Source organism: Pelobates fuscus, chromosome 2, assembly GCF_036172605.1.
Source record: "Pelobates fuscus isolate aPelFus1 chromosome 2, aPelFus1.pri, whole genome shotgun sequence".
NCBI classification, from domain to species: domain Eukaryota; kingdom Metazoa; phylum Chordata; class Amphibia; order Anura; family Pelobatidae; genus Pelobates; species Pelobates fuscus.
Window position 1 is genome coordinate 410,614,234 of NC_086318.1, and position 22,131 is coordinate 410,636,364.

At 35.0% G+C, this 22,131-nt stretch overlaps 1 protein-coding gene across 22 annotated transcripts in view; it reads right to left on the minus strand.

The window, feature by feature from the left end:
- NRXN1 (neurexin 1) overlaps nucleotides 1–22,131 on the minus strand; it is a 1,100,495-nt gene that overhangs the window by 99,678 nt on the left and 978,686 nt on the right. The window lies entirely within an intron of this gene.

A 22,131-nucleotide genomic window follows, 5' to 3' on the forward strand; every position in this document is an offset into this window, starting at 1 on the left:
ATTTAAGCATCAGATAATGCCTTTACATGAAATAATCACTGTTTTTGGTATTTGTTATTATCTAGTTAAACATGTTCAGATGTCACATATTTAATTTTGCAGGACACATCCAACATCTTAATTCAGGTTAGTCATTTATAAACGGCTACAGATCTTATACCATTCTTGGATGTTGCTGCTATCAATGCATCCATGTAACGAAGAAATGATAACGCTAATTGCTACTTAGAAAAAGGAATTCTCATCCACAAGATTCAAAAAATCACATGGTACAAACGCATTGCAAATTATATAAAATAAAAAATAAGGTGAGTTATTAAAATTGTACAGTGGTTCATTCTATCACGGAATAAGGATTTGACAAAAGTTATTTATATGGTATTTAGGGATTCACTAAAACCAATGAGCTCCATCCTAATTAAATTTACAAGTCATCTATAAGCAGTGCTAATAAAAGTTCATTTTGAAATGTCTAATTGTTTGGGTGTACCATTTAATGGTAATCTTATATACATTAACAAGAAGAATGTATTGTATATAAGGGAACCTGAAAAGAACTTTTTAGAGACAAAGAAACACACATTGTCAGTTCAAGGACATTCTGTATAATACAACAAACTCATTAAAAGTTTAAAATCACTTTTAAAACCTCTAGGGTACTCTTATAAATCTATTTTAGGAAATTTTGAATAATGTCTTTATTACAATTTTGTAACACTAATTGTTCTATTTCAAGACAAATTACACTATCTATCTATCTATCTATCTATCTATCTATCTATCTATCTGTCTATGTATCTATTTCTATGTTAGTCTGCCTGCTTGTCTATCTATATGTTAAACTCATTGAACACAAGTATACATGCTTATATCTTATTAATGTAATCTTAATTAAGTTGCACACATTAATAATACAAGGGAATTAATGCACTCCATATAAAACAATACATAAATATATCAAAAGCTATATATAATACCATGTAAAGATAGGGAATGCCGAATTTTGTGGCCATGTCATGTTTAGCTTGTACAAGTGGTATCAAAGTAATTTTGAGAGTACCCAACCAAATTGAATGACTTTCATGGGAGATTAATATCTATAATTGGAGACCCTTCTGCAATTGTATTGCTTCTAGTAAAGATTAAACTGTTTACTAAGACAATTGAGTACTTTGTGATGTCTGGAAACAATGAATGAATACTCCAGTGACAAAACCAGAGGCTTGTTTATACTTCATACAAAAAAAAAGAGTAAAGCACTTGTGTGAACAAGAATATCGTAATAAATTTAATACTGTGAGTAGTACATGTTTTCAGAAGATAACACAGACACTTTGACCTAGACACTTTTAGGCCATGTACATACCCTGGGATTTAGATATTGGTATTATATATTGTATCACTTTTAGTGACTTTTCAGCCACTTTTATGATGACCAATTTAAACATTAGGCAACTTAACTTACACTTGAAAGCAAAATTAATTCTCACTGGCCATAAAGTTGCACATTTTAACATTTGAAATGTGAACATCTAGTCTGTGCGAAGACCGCTAGCACTGCATCCCTTATTTAAACATAAATCATTTTGAAATGTATGAGAAAATGAATGAGCAATGTGAATAGGTAGTACACATAAATCAATCATATTAACTCTTATGTTGAGATGAAGTGGGATTTAAAAGAGCACATTGCATCACAGAACTGGTTTTTAGAGTTCTGTGGCTACAAGTTAGCTATTTCGGGACCCTGATACAAGCTCTGCAAATTGGATCAAAGTCAGTAAGATTTATACAAACTTTTTTTTTACTATGTTATTTCACTCAAAAGTCTAAATGTTGCACATTAAGCTCTAATACAATCCAAAGACACACTTAATTATTCATATATAATGTCACCATTTGTTAAGTCAAAAGGATTCAATGAGTAGCTCAGATTCCAGGAGATAAACTGTTAAAATGATGAGAAAGACAAATGTAAACTTGGTCCAGATTGTAAAATATTTATTTGTATCAAATTATTTTTTTCTAAAAAGACCATCATCATAATATGAAAGGCAAAGACAAAGTAATGTAAGTCTTGAAGGACACTTCTGTCTTTACATACTTTTTTGTGTATTCCCTCCTAATTAAAATGTTGTGCAGAGGAACACTTTGAAATGCTTTGGAGAAATCTGTGCCCGTCTCACCAGAAGGTTATGAAAAGAGGCCTTTGTGCTGCCAATCATAATGTCTTGGTCCTCACGACAGAAGAAGAACATTCTTCCATTCATTACAATTCAGCTTCAAAGCAGCTCATTTGTAACAGTAGAAATACTTCATGAGTGAAATATGACTTATGCAGCATGTATCTACATTTTTAATTATTAACTATGTTATGCTTGATGGACAATATATGGACAATCGGTGGCTTTTGTTGACTTAATACCAGTACGAAGTTGGACTTTGATTTCATGTTCGTGTTTCCAAGTAAAATCTGTCTGAAGTCCCAGATATGATAAAAGAAATGCCACCTGAACAATATGATCTGTCTATTTGGAATTAATCTCTGTGCATTTTCAATAGCAAGGTGTCATAAAATTACCATTACAAATGACGGCCAACCAAGTCATTTTTAGAGGATGGATTGTACTTTAATATGTATGTTAAATTCCCTTCCAGTGTTATTGATATTCCAAAGGGAGTTTGACTTGATTGGAATGACAGAACAGCAAAGTTATGTCTCAAGCTACTTATTATACTTTTCACATGCAATTATATAAATGAAATGAGGTTAAGCGTTGATTGGAATTTGCACATAAATTCAGAGGGAGACAATAGTACTTTTCAAGTGAACATCGGCAAAATCAACATTCTACAAAATTTCATCAACGTTATTTCTCATAAGCTTTTTTAATAGAATTGGTATATTACCAATTAAAACATTAAAATGAAAAAAGGCTAATAATTGTACCCCATTTTTAATAATTATATGATGCATGGCGCATTAATAAGCTAATTAAAGGAAAACATACACACAAATAAATTCAACACATTTAAAAAGTATTGAAAAATATACTCACCTTTGAATGTCCTAGATTTGCTGTAAATCTTTCATGGCGACATTCCACACCTCACATGTTGTGGACTACATCTTCCCTAATGCTCTAACAACTATCTAACTGGCATAGCTTCAAGGGAGGTGGAGTCCACAACATCTGGAGTGCTGAAAGTTGTTGATCTAGATCAGGGATAGGCAATCTTCTGCACTCCTGATGTTGTGGACTACATCCCCTATAATGCTCTTACACCCATAATGCTGGCAAAGCATCATGGGAGGTGTAGTCCAAAATATCTGGAGTGCCAAAGGTTACCTATGCCTGATCTAGATTAACCAGTGAAAATAAATGTATGTTGCATTTTTCTTTGACTTTCTGAAGTTCTTTTTGATTCTTTTTTGTTTCTGGCAGACTCAGTTTTAAATATAAATGAGAGAAACTGCCAGAGAACATGGGGCATGGGGACTTGCATGGGGCATGCAGTTGCCTTTGTAATTTAAGTTTGAGGATGGCCTTAAAGCAACAGAGGTTTTGCAAACTACTGACACGGGAATAGATCAGCACTTTTGGTAGAGACAAATTGTTTGGAATTTCCTTATCTCATTTCAGTCCCTCAAAAAATATTTAATTAACATATATATACAGTATATCCTTGTGAATATTCCCAGTGTGCATCCTAATATTTTGTTTGTCTGTGCAACATTTTTTTTTCTTTATTACTTAATTACTTAGATAATTAAAACATGTATTATGTCTGTGAGAAAACCAGCAGAGATCTCAAGGTTTTCTCTGGTCATTCGTCTATTTTAAACTTTATTCATCTATTTTAAGCCTTATTGGTTTGGTAGATTAAAGCTACCGAACACCGACCACCCTCCTGGCTCATTAACTTCAAAAGGGAAACGTCAATTGAGCACTCTCTCGGAGTGGTATAGTCAAACGCCATGTGGCAGAGAAAATGGCGGCCATCTTGTTTGCAAGAAAGGAGGCAGCAGGACCTGGTCGTCGAGTGTCTGGAACTAAAATCGGACGCTCGACTTCCCAAACACCGCTGAAAGTATACGAACGCCTGCTTCCATTTGTTGCCGAACAGCTAGGAGAGCGCCGTTCGGTTGTTCGGTTCCCACGAACCAGGGGAACAATCACTCCCGTACGTGGATTAGTTCATTTTTATGCCATTTTCAAAATTGACCGACCGCACACATTGAATTCGTGGAATTATTTTGGGCAGGAGCCTCGTGTGCGGTCGGTGAACTAAGACTTCCACACTTTTTAAAAAACCCTGAACTGATCTGGGTGAAATTTGAACATGTTGGTCTCCCAGATCAGGGCTATCAGGGGATATGTCATTTTTGGGGATAACCTAGAGTTAAAGGGGTGTTCTGAGTTTTGGGAAAAATATGTTCCCTTTGCCTGGAGATAATTGGGTTATCCATTAGCTTACCTAATTATCTCACAGGCAGAGAGAGGGAGTGTTCTATTATAAATGCACAATGTGATTGGTTATTATGTTTGTGCACTGTGGGAGATCCTCTTGCAGGGGGACCTCCATAAAAGCCTGTGTGGTCTCAATAAACACCATTCTTGTTACACCCTTCATCATGTTTCGGCTGATGTTTGGGTACCTGATTGATACTTGGGAGAACTGCAACTGGAGGATTTCATTTCTTTGGGATTTAACTGACAAATAAAAAACTGAACGGCGAGCTATAATCACTCTGGCTCTCTGCCATTCGGCTCAAACCAAGCGAACCACTGGCTACCACTCCAGGGTTCGTTACAATGTCACATGCTTTTTTGAGAATTTTGGAATCTAAAATATACATTATTTAAATGTTTTTATAGGCCCGGGGTTTGTGGGCCAGTTTCAGGAAGTGCCTTGTGTTGTCCCCTGTTTGTCTACCTGGGACAAATACAGCTTGTTCTGCTAAAACTAGCATGAGTAAGAAAGGGCTCAGACATTCAGCCAATAGTATGATGTAACTTGTTATGTCTGCATTTAGCAGTGAAATTGATCTGAAGTTATTACTAACATTGGGTGGTTCACCGTGTTTTTGAAGTGTTATTATCTGGGCTTCCAATACTTCAGATGGAACAGATCAAGATAGCATAACATGATAAAATATATTGGTGAGATGTGGTGCTAGGGTGTCAACGTATTTGATAAAGTACAGATTAAAGAAGCCGTCAGGACCTGGTGCCTTGTGCTTTGGAAGTCTTAGTATTACTTTTCTGACTTATTCAGAAATAAATGGTTCATTAAGAGTTGCTGCCGTGATTAAGGGAATTGATGGTAATGAAATCATTTCTAAAAAGGATGTGATGTCTGTGAAGTGTGGGTAGCCCACGAAGTTATCCTCCCGCAGGTTAAATAAGGAGTGGTAAAAATCTGCTTGTACTTGAACTATAAAGTCAGGGTTAGTACGTTTTGGTGCTGCCAAATTTAAGGAGGTATGGGATTTTGGAGGAGGAATATTTAGATTTTAGTATGGAAGCTAACAACTTTCCAGCTTTATTGAATAGGGAGTAATACCTGGGAGTTTAGTAACTGGGTCCAGTAATATGTACAAATTATCTGCATATTTTCAAATTATACTACTGATAAAAGCAGCAACTTTATATGGCCGCCTTTCCCATGATCCCCCAAGCAACAATTCACCAAATAGCATGTGCTAAAATAAAACATTATAAAATAAAGTTAAGTAATGTTAAAGTTAAAAATACTGTAAAGAAAATATGATTCAATAGAAGAGAATATAAACACTTGTGTGTTTAGGCACTAGAAGCTGAAGAAGGTGGGATCCGGCCATTGCTATTGGTGAGCAATCTCTGTGGCCTTAGCCTTGGTGTCTACGGTTCCCAGGTAAATTAGGTTATCCTTTGCCAGGAAGCAGATACCACAAATGGCGGGGTAGGCTTAATTGTCGATGATATTATCTTCCAAGTCCTTAAGGTCTCCATGCCCTCGTCCAGAGATCACATGCATGTTGCCATATCTTCACACCATGATGCATGTATGGAAGACCTATCTATATGCGAGCTTGTGATTCCGGAGTGATTTATTGATGTTTACAAATTATTTCCTTTTTGCCATAGTAAAAACAGATAGATCAGCAAAAAGAGACATTTCCACGTATGGATTTGGTAAGGTTTGTAGCTTTCACATTGGAAACATCAGCTAATCTTTAATGTGATAGAAATTGATATAGAATATAAAGTCCCAAACAGTGGATGCAGGCAGGCCCCTTGGTTTGAGTAATCTGTGAGCCAGGTCAACCAAAAGATTCCTTCCCTCAACCGAGGGGGATAGCTTGAAATAATTCTTTAAAGTAGGGCTTTCGCTGCAATGGATTTGGGTATTCCTTTAAAGGCTAGCATATGTCTATCTTTCATGACCGCTACTTTTGAATATAGTGTGCTCTGTTCTCATTCTATCTTGTGGGTTTTATCTACCAGCTCATTGTGAGCCCTAAACAATTCACCTGCTTATATTTCTAATTTGTCAGTACTAACCCCAGTTCCCTTACAGCTTTGTACATGTCTGCCATTTTCATGCAGAAGTCTTCTTGCCAGGTAGTTCTAAGGTCCTGTAGTAAGGCTTACATCTTTTTCACCAGGGCTGAAGTTGCTCCTGGGGATTTTTCTGCTGTATCCAGTTCAGTATGAATGTTGGATACAGGGTAGGAGGCCCCAGACCAATCGCCATCATGCTCACTTCTGGTTTTATCTTTTTGGGATGATTTTGAATGTTCAATCATTCTTTTGGACTTGGGGGTTGACATAGTGGCTTCTCAAAACATTCCACATCCAGTACACTGCGGATTAGAGGTCAGTAAGTCACTTTGGAAGTTGCGTAGGGTTAAAATCGCCAATAGCCCCTACTCCATGCATTCTCTCATGCTGGTGGTAGAAAATCATAATTATATTTAATGACATAGTTTTCATTTCATTGATGTCTTTTTTTTTTGTATATGCCACTAAGGTGTATTTATATTTAAATGTCACATTTGTCAGACATGCAACATTTTTGGTAAGACATCTGAGGTATTTATTTATTCTGTTTAAATGATGTACACTGGGAATTGGAGAACCCTTGAGAGAAATGTTTCAGAAGTGGTATCAAAACCTGTCTTTCTGAATTAACAAAGATTTATGTACAAAATTATGTCTAATAAACAATATCTTCCAAATGGATCTTGCTTTGTATTATATTATCCATCAAATAAATGTTCTATTCTAAATTTTGAAAAGGCAATACAATGTACCAATTAAATGTGTTGTTTGTTTTCATTTTTCAAATAAAATATCTTATAACATGTTCATTCTGGCAATTTTTTTGTAACGCTTTATGTGCCAAAAGACGTGTACAGTGTATTGCTTCTCAGTACGTCGTGCGGCATCTGGGCACTTAATGGGTGAAGGCAATATACATGAATGTCAGTGCTGATATAATAGTGAGCTACTGATGTGAATAGGATTTAATAGAATACATCTATTGGTTGTCAAGCAGAAATCATCTTGGTTTGTGGATGCAACAAGATGAAGTCTTAAAAAAAAAAATAGAAAAAAAAACAGATCAAAGTTTTGTCATGATTTGTAGGTTGACATTGTCTGCTCTCACCGAATTTTAAATAGGTTTTCTCAGTCAGCAGGTTTTTTTTTAGAAGATGGGAAAAAGACTAAAGTGTAAAGTCATTTCCAGATGATGAATATAGACTAACATAATAATGCAGTAATTCAGTAGATTTAAGGAATACTTTTTAAAAAATCATGACATCCCGGATGCTGATTGTTTTTCTTTTTTTTCAGTTTCTTTTCAAACAGTTCTTTGAAATCACAAAAAAAGTTTTTTTTTGTTTTTCTCTTTAATATTGTGTTTTAACTGCTACATGCATAAACATTTTTCTTTCAAAATGCTGCCCCCCTCCAAGAGCCAAGTTAGCAGTGATGCTACAATCATCTCCGTATAACGCATACCATCATGCTCTCTATATGACTTATGTCATAGTCCTCTAACAAAAGCCGATTTTCCGTGATAATATGTGGTTTATTATTCTCATATTTTCTTATTTCATATAATGTCACATTAATGAACTTATTTTAGCGTAAAGTTTGTTGTCAATGCTTTGTGAACAGACCACTCAGACTTACAGAAACCTGAACAAATCGCAGGAAGGGTCAATCTGTTGAATTCAGTAGTTCTTGTAGGCCTGACAAAACCAGTCAATCATCTTTATCACAAATTATTATTATTAGAAAGTCACAAAGAATAACTACTCTGCTAATATGTTTCTTTCATTTGAGAATATAATACACTGTACCTGCTAAACTGTTACGTGCGATTTGTGATTGCTTGCAAGGGTGGGTCATATGGTGAAAATAAATATTTTAAAGAAAGTTAACCAAAAGCACTGGAATTAGGCATAAAGGTACATTTGACATTTTCATTTGTGATATATAAAAATGGACCCCACCCCCTTCCAATATTGTTTAAATTGTTATAATAGTGCTTTGAAATTGTTTTGTTATTTCTTTTAAGAAAAAAACGCTATTAAATAGTTTTTTTAAATAAAGGTACCTATAGGGATGTTTATTTATTTATTTATTTATTTTATTATTTCATTTTACAACAAAGCTAAAAAAAAATATTCAAGAACAATAGCAAGAGTGAAATGAAGGGAATCACAACCAAAATTGGCAAATTGGAAGCATTCTCCTTCTCTGTTCTTGAGCCAACAATTTGTCGTGTGTAAATGTCAATTTACAGTTTTACGCAATGTACAGTCTAGCAAACAATGTCAAGGTATCACTTATCCCTGCTATGGTAACAATTAACTGTTAGTCCAAAAAATAATGTGTGAGTGTTTGTATATATATATATATAGATTTGCAAGTCATTTTTTTCTGTTTATGGTTTTACAAATATATTTATTTTATACTGATTTAACTATAATGTCTAAATATGGCAGACTTGCACATTAACTTCTTTAATAAGATACCCTTTTCAACTTTAAAATGAGCTGACATTGATCGCTTACTCTGTTGTTCTCTAGTAATGAATGCTTTTGTAAGAAATGACATTTCAAACAAATATGCCCACATACAAAAGTTACGTAAATGTGCTTCAGATAATTGTGTCATTTTCTAAGAACATGGAACAATGCTTTTAACTTTAGCATTCTTTTATTTAAAAAAAAAAAAATTAAATACAAGAATTTCCTAAAAGTGGGGGCTAATTCGAAGAGTGTTTGTGGAAAGTTGACAACCTACCTGCATAATATAGGGAAAAAGAAATCTGGAAAAATAAAACACTCAAGGGGGTCAGGCTTAAGATGTATTCAAGAACATTGAGTTCAAGAACATTATTTTTGGACTAAACATTATCAATTCACCATAGCTTGCTGAGATTAGACACTTTTATAATAATTATTGTAATGGCTTTCTACTGTAAATGTCAAAGAATGGATTTCTATGACAACCAAGCAGATGTGGACCTCTTTATTACTTATACTGTCCCTTTCTTCTTTCATAAATTCCAATTTTAAGAGTCTGGTATTACAACTTTTATATATGCACCACATCTATAATTACCTTTGATTTGATCCTGCTCTAGATTACATTATACAGATATATGGCATGAAGTTTACAGGAGACTTGTGTACAGGAGAATTAATTGGTTCTACCCAACTATTTTTCAAAAAATGAAATTTAGTTAGAGACCTCCAAATCTCAATAATTTGGCAGATCAGCTCATCAACATTGTCTATGAATACTAAAAGGGAAAAGATTTGGATGATCAAAAATATGCAAAAATGAGCTAATCAGTGCCTTGCATAATATATATACATAATACGGATATTATGCATATATTTTACAGTACACTGATAGTTGCATTTTTCTGCCATTTGGTTTACAGAGCAAGTTAGAGAAAGTAACCAATAAAGGAAAAAGGGGAGGAGCAGTAAACATTTATACTTATTAAATATGTAATATATAAATATTTATTTTGTTTTGGTCTAAAATGTAATATTCACTTTAAATTACCTTTTAATTCCTGACAACTCTTACTTTAGTGAATAACTGTGTGTTGTTTAAGTGACTAATCCCCCAAATAAGAGTATTTGATAAACATAAACGCTCACATTGACTGTGTTATGATTTCACTGACATACAGTCATAAGACATCTTAAGACAAAGTATGGATTTCCGACAAAACTTGTAAAAAGTCAGAGCTACCCCTGTCAAGTTTTGTCATTTCCCCCAGCTGTGACAAGTGATGGCTGAGATGAAAAATACATTATGGTCTCACGGGAATCTCCATTGACATCAGTGTACTGACGTGCAGATGAAGCACCAGGAGCTGAAGTGAAGCCACCAGATAGACAAGGTGATGGCAACAAGGGACAGCATCAGGTAAGTAAAACTTCCCATGCAGCCCCGTGCCACTGCTCAACAAGTGGCAAAGTCAACAGCAGGGGTCTTTTCAAAATATGCAAAGACCCCAGGAAGTGACGAGCTACTTTAATATATGGGCATTAGAGTTTGTAGACTTGAAAATGCACACACAGTAAATATATATTGGTCAGTAATGCTAGAAACCAAAGGTAAAATAAGTCTGTGTGCAACAAGATGCACAGCTTTGTAGCTTATCATTCATTTTTTTTATAGAAATTACATAAGGGAGTTTACACACTGCATCTTGGTAGCCAAAGCTCCTATCTCCCAGAAATCAAGTTAAATGTTAAAATTGAAAAAAACAAATATTCAAACTGTTTGAATAGCTGAGGACAATGCATCTCCATTGGGGCATTAATCTTGTCTTTAAATGTTACTCTGATTGTGTGATTGTTCATGTTGGGAACAATCATAAAAGGACAGATTCTAAACAGTAACTTGGGACTAAAAGCAGTTAACAGTCTAAGCAATCTTCTTTTAACATTGGTGGTTAGCAGTCACAAAAACATGGCAGTGTAACAAAATAATGCAGCATTACAAAAATGAACAATAGCAAAATAAAACATTGTGCTCAGTGTTTACTTCAAATTCCCACTAGGGTGCCTCCCACGGCAATGTTGCATTTAGGAGGTAATCATTGGTAATACACATTTGTATTTACAGTTTATGAGTGGCAGCCATTTTGTGAATACTCCAAGAGCAATAAACACATTATTTATCTAGCTCTGTCTTACATTTGAAGGACAAAAGGTAACATTTTGTATTTTGTCAGTATAGAACACAGATTATAGACTTATACGCTTATAAGGATAAATCCTCTAACCAAAATTGTGACTTATAATGCTCAAACTTTGTATTTTGCTAGATTTTGAGCAGTCTTGCAAACCTAAAATAGCTTCCTAACAATCACTAAAATGGAAGAAAAATGTGAAGTTACTTAACATTTTTTTTATTTTATTGCTATGCTATTGCTTACCTCTTCCATAATACTTTGCCATTAATTATATTATTAAAATATGAAAACATAGACAGCTTTATACACTTATAGTTACGGTTTTCTTTTTAGGTAGTAGGCCCAAGAGGATTCTCTAATTATTATAACAATTTATACCACTAAATGATGCAAGATTTGTTTGTTTTTTTAATCAACTATAATATAAATTAAGTTTTAATGCTATTTTTATGCACACAAAGAAGTTCATTAAATTTAATGTCAATAATTTAGTTATAATAAAAAATTGTGAAAAGCTCCATAAAGTTGACATTTTACCTCTTTCAGTTCGAACTAAATATATATATATTTTTTTTATCTGTCTACTACAGTCTTATGCGTTGAGAATAAAACAAACACAGATTCAGAAGTTTATATACTACACTCTTTGTGAGCTGGTACAATATTATTACCCTAGTATTAATGTATACCAACAGTTGATTTCTGTTTATCACAAAATATGTCACAATGTCACAATTCCTACTAGAGTGCATGAAGTTAAAATAGCTAACACTACAACGTAATCACCAGTACAATAAATAATGTGGTATTTTCATACTAGTTCTGCACTAATCCTAGCCTGTGTCATTTCATATAAAAAAATATCATCTGTGCATAGTCATAATTCAACTGGACCTTGGAGATGAGGCCTTTTGGTGGTTGAGGTCTTAGAAAGGGAGCACCAGGAGCATATGTTTTGATAAAGAAGACATTTCAGAGGAAAATCTGTTTCATGTTAGAAAGGCAATGCCAGACAAAAGTAGCCTGTAGCCAAGAAAGCCTTTGACTTTTCGACTAAGTCTGAAAGTGGCATTTCAATTTATATGTACATGCCTCGGAGATATTTTACTGTACAAGAGTAAACTGCCTCAAATGGCGATGCTTAAACTTGCACGCACTTCTTTTGAAAGCTTTTGGCAAAGCATGCAGATACCCTGAATAAGAAAAACAGATGCTCAAGGAAATGACAACAGATGGGTGTTTTAGGATTGCAGAAACTATTTCCAGCAGTCCACATGATAAGACAATGACATTGTGTGCCCTTTGTGATGATTCTGATGTGATCCTCTTAACAAAAATGATGGATGGCAAATTTGTATTATCACTCCATGATAATAGGTGCCACTTGTAACTCTGTAACATACAACGTTTATTGTAAAGTTAGTTTGCATACTCAGGAGATCCACCCAGTATTTTTATACTCACGGGACTCACTAGTACAGGCATAGATGACCTTCTGCACTCCAGATGTTTTGGACTACACCTCCCCATTTGCCAGCATTATGGGTGTAAGAGCATTATGGGGGATGTAGTCCACAACATCTGGAGGTTGCCTATCCCTGCACTAGTAGGATTAAATGTATCTTGCTTCTGAATAGTAAGTTTAGGAAGTACAACACTTTCCCAGCTACAAAATAGCTGCTACAAAAAAGTGATTATTGTTCTGTAATTGGTTCCAAAAAGAACTAGCAGAGATCTAAGTATCCTTTTATTACAATATATAGAGAGGCTAGAGAGACTCTCTCCTCAATGTAGTTAAGGGTTATACAGTATATTGTAGGTTGCTATACTTACTCTAGCAAGACACTGTCTAATGTGACTCTTTCACAACATTTCAACTCAACTACATTCTGAATGGATATTCAAGGCTTCGACTGATATATTGTTTTTTTATTTAAAATAAAAAAAGGATTTGCAGCACATGTCCAGTCTGTGCAACTTCTGCAATGGACTCTTAGCAAACCAGACAGTGAGTCAGCCCACTTCCTTTTCTGTAGCTCTACTGAACTTACTAGCAGAGCTTTGTGGGGCACAGAAAGGATTTTTGTGAGTTTTAGCTCAATTGTTAGATTCACACTGAACTTCAACTGCGAGATACAGAACGTTATGACATAACAAAAGCAGCATGTCTGGAGAAAACACGTCAGGCCTGGAGGAAGAAGCAGAAACAAAATGGACTTCAGGTGCAAAAGTAATTACTTGGAAAAAATAATGAAAAGTCATAAAACACCTATCTAACATAACTAACTGTAACTATTATACCAATTTTTTGTAGATGCCTTAGCGCCCCTTTGATGCTGTTACAGAGCTTTTAAAGACCTTTGCCTCCCCTATTAGACATAGTTTTTGCTTTTGTTTAGCTATACTTTGCAAATATGTGCTTGTTCAGATGGGTGTAACTCTTTATTTTACATATAACAAATCAAACCTATTTTAAAGTGCTGCTTTTGTGATTTTAGGCAGCTGTTAGTTAGCGATGACTGATAAAGAGTAATGGTTGGCTACGAAAGTGCTGATTGTACAGTGCAGGGCGACAGCTAATATAAGCAATTAAAATGACATACTGTAGGTTTTCCCATGATGTGCTTTATCAGAACAAATGGTGTGGAAGATGGCACAGTATTACTTAAATCGCTAATATTTATCTTCATTATACCAAGGGTGAATAGAAATAAATACTGTAGAACAGAATATATTAACCATGTGATTTCCACTAAAATAAGATTCAGTTTTGATTCTTCAACAGCCCTGCTAAATCCTGACCATACTATTAACCATTTGAGTAATTCAACTTTCTTTCACTAAAATGGTTAATAAGTACAGCTTTATGTCAAAATATGGTAAGGCTAGTTCCAAGAAAATATTTCTCCATGTGCCCTTATGTAATTGTAGAAATGTTTAGTTACTTGTAATGGAGAAACGAGTAGAGATAACGTTCAGTTGGTACTGGGTATGACTTCCTCAAAATCTTGATTGTCTAGAGTGTCCAGGACTCTAAATAATTCTGGTCTAACAATAACTGGGCCATAATTGCTCAACTATCTGGTTTTATAGAAGAGTTCCTCAATATATGCTTGTTTCTGTGCAAGATGCTGAGATAAAGGTTATAGCCTTTTTCAGAATGATGAATTGATCTTATTATTCTGGAGATATTAAATAAACAAAGTCTTTAAAAATGTTCAATAAACATGTCTGACATTTCCCTTTTACCATTTGACTCAGAAAACGACTACTGAAGTGTGATACCTTGGGAAATTCCAGCAAGTGCATCGTGGAGAAAAATGACGTTTTGATTGTCTTTAATAAGGTATTTTATCATTTCTTAATATTACTGTTACAGAACAATAAAAATATATCTTAACACTTTAGAGATCCCTTGTTGCAGTTGAACCATATGAAGCCAAGGAAATTAGCCTTTACTTGAATTATGCATGTTCTCATTAGCATAATTTGTGTGATGAGATCTTCTAAGTTGTAGATTTTAGCAGTACATAGCAGTATTTGCTCCATTTATTGTATGTTAATGGGGCTACACAAAGGACAGCTAAATCTATTCAAAGTAATGGGTTACTTACATTAAAAATATATTTAATAGTTTGTGCTTCAAACTTTCAACAAGATGTGCCGGCAATTCTGATAAAATGTATTTATTGCAGAGATGTCTCACCAAAGATAGGATTTGCTAGAGGATGCATTATTCAGTTTTCTTCCAGGGATTTGAGGAGTGTATTTCATGAAGTTTTCATTTGACCATGTCGCCTTTTGTGATACTTTCTCTATTACATTAGACAATCTTTCACAACACCTTATTAAACTTCAAGATGATATTTTAAGGAAGGGGTGGGCGGATTTTACACCACTCGGTTCTCTAGGTACTATATGTTATTACAGTCTAATTATTGTGTCTATACACTGACTTGTGATAAAGATCAGGTGTTACTGGGTTGGAGGTCAAGGGATAGTCAAGGTCCACACTGCAGTGCATCTCGTTGGCACTTGGATTGTAGTATACGTTTTATTAAGTACATGTGCAATCAACTTGTCCTGATGGCCTACATAGGAGATGTCTTCTTAGTTTAGTTATTGCACAGAACATTCTGCGAAATACTTTGCATTTCATAGAAACGCATGGCAATGGAAGCAAAATGTAATACAAAATTAAGGTACCCAATATGACTGCATCACTGAAAATTAGTTTATATATTTAACATTTTACTTATGGAAAAGTGCAAAAACCAAAAACGTGTCCATGCCAGAATAGAATTTTTGTTGCTAATAAATTTTGATTCAGTTATTTTTCAGCAAATGTACTTTCCTATCATCATAATCGGGAACTTATATTGCATTATGCATGGGTCTTATTGTATCTGGGTCCTGTACCAAGTTCTGTGAAAGCTAATGAAGAAAATAGAAATGCTATGAAATGAAAATGTGTTTCTTTTATTCAGACATGGAGAGTAAAGCAAGATCCTAATTTGATCAACAGTGTAAATTCATGACGACAAAGCCTTTTTAAAATAATATATAATGCAAGGGACAGTGACTGAATACCTACTTGTGTAAAATTATCTATAAATACTCATGACTTACAATACTATGTGATACATGTATTTAGATAAAGTTCCATGAGAATCTAAATTCAAAAGTAGATTTTGTAAATGGAGCCTAAATGGTAATGTGAAACAAATGTTGTCATTTTAAGCAAGGGAAAGTAAAGGCTTATTTTTAATCTTGTTGTTAAAAGGCAGCCATAACCTGTCCATATTAACAACTACTGATAGCTAGTCACGGGTAACAGCAGGTACTATTTACCGATAGGATTCCAACCTTTTTGTTGTTTTTTTTACTGGCTTACTGACAATAATGTCTGCTTGCAAGGATACAGACCACTCACAGATTAGTCACTCGCTGTTACAGAGACACAGAGACACAGAGACACAGAGACACACTGTATAAGTTGTCACCACAGAAACTACAACGTGCTTGTAAAAGGCTCACACTGAACATATGTACTTCACCCTGTGTCAGGCCTTAACAGGAGATAGTGAACGTGTGTGCAAAGTATTAAGCTGTGACTTTGTGCTAAACCCGATACATATCTATGAAACTCTTTTTTTGTAAACCTTTATTTAAGCAAGGCAAATAAATGAGAGATCAATCTCCAAAACACATTTTGCCCATTTTATATAAGCTGATACTCTTTTTTTTGTAAACCTTTATTTAAGCAAGGCAAAAAAAAGAGGGATCAATCCCCAAAAAACACATTTTGCCCATTTTATATAAGCTGATAAAAGCATCAGTCAAATAACAAAATGTAAAACACATGACTGTGTGTGTAGTAGAGGAAGAACCACAGCACAAATCTCAGAAAGAATAATTAACCCCTTCACGACGGGTGACGGACAAGGTCCGTCATCCTGGGGATGCCCTTAACGACGGGTGACGGACCTCGTCCGTCACGCGGTAAAATTAACCCCAGATCGCCGCAATCGCGGCGATCGTGGGGTTAATGGTGCTCCGGTCTGCCTCTGCATTAGAGGCAGACCGGGAGCACCGGATCGGGCTGTCAGAGTACATGTGCCCGCTCTGACAGCATGCCAGAGCGGGCACATGTGCTCTCTATACTCACCTCCGCCTCCCTGCACTTCCGGGTTCAGTGTGAAGTGCAGGGAGACGGATCTGCAGTGATCCTGCCCCCTGGTGTTAAAAAAAAAGTTAAATTAAAATCCCACCCCCCCTTTACCCATATTAATAAAAAATTAACCCCTTCCCTGCCAATTGATCACTGACTACAGTGATCAATTGGCAGGGATTACATTTTAATATGATCTGATTTTTTTTTTATCCCCTGAGGGTTAATTCTTTTTTTTTTTAACCCTCAGGGGTTAAATTTATTTTATTAATTAATTTAAATATTTTAAAATTATAAATTTAGCTAGCTGGGGAGGGTGGAAGTTAGTGGGGAATTGGGGGATTTAGTGTTAGGCTAACTAGGGGTTAACGTTAAAAAAAGTTTTAAAATAAGCTTTAAAAAGTTAAAAAATTAAGTTAAAAAAAAGTTTTAATAACGTTTAAGTAAAAAATAAAAAAAAAATAAACCCTTTACCCAGTCCAAATAAAAATTAACCCCTTGCCTGCCAGTCTATCACTACCTACAGTGATCAAAATACAGATCACAGTATTATACTGTGATCTAATTTTTTTTTAACCCCTGACGATTAACTTTTATTTATTTTTTAACCCTCAGGGGTTAAATTAATTTAATTAACTAATTTAAATATTGTATAATTAAATATTTTGCTAGCTGGGGTGGGTGGGAGTTATCGGAAAATGGGGAATTTACTGTTAGTGCTGCTTACTGCTAGTTAGGGGTTAACGTAAAAAAAAAGCTTAGAAAAATGTTAAATCTGTAAAAAAAAGTTTTACGAAAGTTTAGGAAACTTTAAAAAAATGAATAAGCAAAACAAAAGTTTAAAAAATAGTTTTAAAAAGTAAAAAAAGTTTTAAAAAGTAAAAAAATACATTTAATAACGCTCATTACCACTACACCTGGTACAAGCTAGCGGAAAAATGATCCCACGCTAAGGTTCAAAATATGCCTTTTGAAATACCCTGGGATGTCTTCTTTAAGAAATGGTATGGCTTTATGGGGTATTTGGATTATATAGCCTGTTAAAATACTCTAAAATGGGACATGGGCACAGCGTAAAAATGTAAAGTTTGAAAAAAATGGAATGGCTGTGTCCCAAATGTGCCCCTCCGATGTCCACATATACCTGGCAAAGGTACATACGGGGGTATTTTTGTACTCAGCCGACATAGCTGAGCAACATATAAAGTATTATAGAGTGGTGGTACACAAAATGTTTGCAAAATATACTGTGCAAACTCACTTTGTGTGTCAAAAAGGCAGAAAAAACGCTTATTACCACTACACCTGGTACAAGCTAGCGGAAAAATTATCCCACACTAATTTTCAAAATATGCCTTTTGAAATACCCTGGGATGTCTTCTTTAAGAAATGGTATGGCTTTATGGAGTATTTGGATTATATAGCCTGGTAAAATACTCTAAAATGGGACATGGGCACAGCGTAAAAATTCAAAATTTGAAAAAAAATGGAATGGCTGTGTCCCAAATGTGCCCCTCCGATGTCCACATATACCTGGCAAAGGTACATACGGGGGTATTTTTGTACTCAGCCGACATAGCTGAGCAACATATAAAGTATTATAGAGTGGTGGTACACATAAGGTTTGCAAAATATACTGTGCAAACTCACTTTGTGTGTCAAAAAGGCAGAAAAAACGCTTATTACCACTACACCTGGTACAAGCTTGCGGAAAAATTATCCCACGCTAAGGTTCAAAATATGCCTTTTGAAATACCCTGGGGTGTCTACTTTAAGAAATGGTAGGCCTTTGTGGGGTAGTTTGAATTTAAAACTTACGAAGATGCTTGGAAATTGCACATAGGTCCAGCGTCAAAATTCAAAGTTCTGTAAAAACTGATATGGCTTGGTCTCCAATATGCCACTGTAGCTTCACAAAATAGTGCCAAAGACATTCATTGGGGATGTCTTTTTACTCAGAAGACTTAGCTGAGCATAATTTGAAGGTTTTGAACTTAGTGGCACATATGAAATATACAAAATGCCCAGCAAAAATGCAATCCGTATGTCAAAAAATGCACAAAATTATTTTTTACCACATACTTTGGCATATATTGGTGAATAAATGGGGGCATGCTAAGGCACAATATGCACCTTATGATATACCCTGGAGTGTCTACTTTTACAAATGGTAGGCCTTTGTGGGGGTTTTTGAACAGTCAAACTGTTATAATACCCCAAATGGAAGCATAGGCTCATTATATCCGTCTCTCAAAATTCTACTGTGAATACTGAAAAGGACAGGTCTCCTATATGGCACTGTAGCTTCACAAAATAGTGCCAAAGACATACAATGGGGGTACCGTTGTACTCAGCAGAAGTAACTGAACACATAATAAAACTTTGTACAGGAATAGCACACAACAACTTTACAAAATACACATGAGAAGTTCTTTGTTATACGTTTGTGTGCGAAAACCCCCCAAAAACACAATTTTACTCCAATATTTAGCAGAGGTTGGCGGTAAAATGGCTACGTAGAAAGTGTCAAAACAACCTTAGGTAAATAGCCTGTGATGTCTACTTTATATAAATATATACTTTTGTGTGGCAATTTTGTTTTATTTTATGGCTATTAGGCTTACAAGACAAACATACCAAATTCTAAAATCGCTCCATATTAAAATTTTATTTTACTCCTTGTGCTTTGTGACCTGTAACTACCAAAAAAAACTTAAAATCCCAGACACATTATATATTCTGTAAATCAGAACAAATAAATGAATTTATTTTTAATTACTTTCCTTAACCTGCACTAATTATGCACACATTATGATTGCAAAAACTGTAAAAAAAAACAATATTTTTCATTTTTTTTGCATTTTTCTGTATTTTTTTTATAATAAGTAAGCATTTATATATTTATATGTTATATCAAATTAAAGCCCTTTCTGTCCTTTAAAAAACAGTATATAATATGTGTCGGTGCAATAAATGAGAGAGATGCAAATTGCAGTTGAACGCAAACAGCAAGAAAATGCAAAAATTGCTTGTGTCATTAAGCGTAAGTCAAGCTTCTGAAGCTCTGTCCTTAAGGGGTTAAAGTAGATGGTTAGCCCAAACCACTGTTAGCGAAAGCTAATGAGAAACCAAAAATCTACTTGTGATAGAATAGAGTTGGGAAAGACCACGACTAGAAAGAAGAAGGAGATAAGAAGAAGAGTAGAGAAAAGGAAAAAATGGAAAGAAAGAGTAGAAAATAAAAGAAAAGTGGAGGAAGGGGAGAAGGAGGCAAAGGTGAACTAAAAGGTGGAAGCCTCAGAATTATGATGTATATTCCAACCAAGGGGTCCATATTGTCTAGATGAAGTTTGAGATGCGATGAACAACTGCAGTTAACATAACCATTAGCATATTATCTCTAACTTTTGCTAATATCTTGATTATAGAAAAAGGGAATTGGGTAGCCAGGCCACAGATAGAACTCTTTGGGCAGCAAGCATAATCTTAAATACAAGATTGTTCTCATTTGTATGTAGGGAATCAATCAGCTTAGAAAGTAGAAAGGAACATTCAGGTTTGGAAAAGACATATTCGCCAAGTCTGTTGACCTTAGGCCAATACAAGTGTACGAACAGCATTTATGAATATAGTCACCCCTGACCCTTTTTTGTCCAGCACAAATCTGAAGATTATGCCCCATGTGGTAGAGAGAGACTGGAGTGACATACCATCTAAAATAGATTTTGAAACTCTGCTCTTGCAGAGTGATACATATAGAGGACTTGGCTGTATTTCTGCAGTCCAAGTGTCCCCATTAAGTACCGTCCTCTACCTCCCCCCATATCAGCAAGCCACTAAGTCACATAGAAGGTCTCTCCAGTCCAACACTGCGATAAGGGTGTTAAATAGGGTTGCGTTTGCCAAAGATAAAGTGATTCTAGTGCTATTAGAGAGTGCTGATCTGGATAAAAGAGCAAAGCTGCAAAGTTAGATAAAATAAAATAAATCTACAGTGAAACCCTGGAAGAAAGATCTTCAAACCAATCACTATTAGGAAAGACATCTGTGAATTGTTGCAGCCAGGGGAAGGGAGCTGGAAACATACCAGGAGAGAACCCCAGATTCCTCAATATAGGGGAAAGCAAGGAAGGAATAGACGTGAGTTGAGAATTCATACTATACTTATTCCAAATCTTTGAAACTTTTAAGGTTAATTTCATGTGAATTAGTCATTTAAATGAAAGATTCAATTTACTTCTACAACCAATAATATTGTTTTTATTTCAGGTTTCTGGCCTTTTCTTTAAGTGTATTACAGTAAGATATGGCTTAATATGTTTTAATATGTGCTCTAGGTTTCCAATGTAATGCCATACAGCTAGCATACATTTTTCATAAAGAATGTATAGGAATTTAGCTGTTGTTAATGTATTTGCCCTAGGCATGAGGCTGATGTTAAGCTTTTTGGGTTAGCAAAAGACGTTAAACTGTTGTGACAGGTTTGAAAACCACTTGGAAACTAGTTGCTAAAAAGTTGTTAGCTGCTCATGTAGAGAATAATGGAAGCCACTAACTGATACTTAGCGAATTACTTTCAGTAAAATTTAGCAGTTGGTAAACAGCCACTACTCGTCAACAGGCACTTTAGCAAGCAGTAGCTGGTTAGTAGAAAGTAACATCAAGATTAGAAACAAGCCCTTTTCATTTGGAAGAGAAATACATGTGCATAATCCACAAGGTTTACAAAAAAAGAGTGTATTTTTGATAACCAAAGATAAATGCTAAGTTAATTTCAAATTTAAGTTCAAAATACTCAACTGAAAACATAGCTGACTTGCAGAATGTCTGCTACTGTGGGTTAAAATCTGAAATTCACTGTGGAGTTTATGCACCGAAAATGGAATTGTACTGAAATGATAATCATGAGTTAATCAATCAGCGTCATATCACTAGGAATGCTGGAAAGGGCATTGGGCATGCCTGACAGCTGTACACATGTTCAATCGGAAGATCTCTTCACCTCTACCAACTGAACATGTGTACATTAGTGAGGAAGTCTGATCAGTATGATCATACAGAACAGCCTGTTGCTAGACAATAATGCCCTGTGGATTGGTCTGAAACTGAACTGGGTGGATAATAGGTTTGGGGAGTCTAAGGAATTCCCTCAACTGAGAGGTGTGCCAACCAATGCAAGCTGACACACATTATAGAAAGTTTAGAAACTTTTATATTGGTTTTTATATTTGTTTAAA